This window comes from Galeopterus variegatus, unplaced genomic scaffold, assembly GCF_000696425.1.
Source record: "Galeopterus variegatus unplaced genomic scaffold, G_variegatus-3.0.2 Scaffold11162, whole genome shotgun sequence".
NCBI lineage: Eukaryota > Metazoa > Chordata > Mammalia > Dermoptera > Cynocephalidae > Galeopterus > Galeopterus variegatus.
The window spans coordinates 2,627-3,790 of NW_007737273.1; positions in this window are offsets into that span (position 1 = coordinate 2,627).

A 1,164-nucleotide genomic window follows, 5' to 3' on the forward strand; every position below is an offset into this window, starting at 1 on the left:
CCTCTGCACTGACTCTTTGTGGAATGAGTTGTAGATTGTTATGCCACTCAGGCAACAGCCTCGGACCATATAGTGTTGATTTCTGCTGTCATGCAAGTTTTGCAAGTCTCCTTTTCATGGTCCTACTTTTCCCTCATATGCCAAGTGTAAGTTTCCCTGTAGACTTTACTCCAGTTTATGAGTGAAAACAGAGGCCTCAGCCCATCCTTAACTCATCTTTATCTTATGGAATCATCTCAAGTTCTCCTTTGACTCAGTTATTCCTGGCAATAAAATCTCCTCCTTCTACAAAAAGGTATGGTGGCTCTGAAGAAAGAAAGAGCAGACAATGCCCAGGTAACAAAATGGTGTTTTAAAACTTAGAATATAGCAGATTGAGTGGCACCATTTACGTTATCTCAAGTAGAGCTAGCAACATGGATCATGATGCTTGTGTTGACAAAGCATGTTAGTTGACCCTACATTCTTCATGAAACCATAATTTTAAATCATAGACATTATTTTCATGATCACTAAACCCACAATGAAAATATAACTTACAAATTATATACTATATATTATTTTGTATTACAAATCCTAGATCACGCCATGTGTCACTATCTTTAGGTCCAGGTAATGTTCAAAACTATCAGTTAAGAAAAAATATATGTTTTCCATTTACAACTCTAGCACTAATCATCTGACAAAGGAATCTAAATGTTCATACCTTTTTGGAACACATCAAATTAGGGTGATGTGAGATGCCCATGATTCCTGTGAGCAATTTAATATCAGCAAAACATAATTAAAACCACAACCCCTCAGTGATACTATGAAAGAACGCCTAATGTTTAAGGTTAATATATATAATATAGTTAACGTCTCATTTATTTAGCATACATCATGATGTCATAATGAAAGTCATCATTAATCTTACATTAACTAGTTTTTACAATTTTACTTCTTTGAGCATCAAAGCTCTGTTTGGATGTTACCTGTGTAACATGGAATAAAAATTAAGCAAATTTTACATATATTTCAAATTCTCCTATTTCCTGTTATAATGTAAGTAAGGCAATATATACAAACTGAAAAAAAATGTAATTATATGTAAAAATATTCTTTATGTAATTTGAATCAGATTTTCATTTAAAATATGACTTCATTAAATCTCAAGTCCATGAG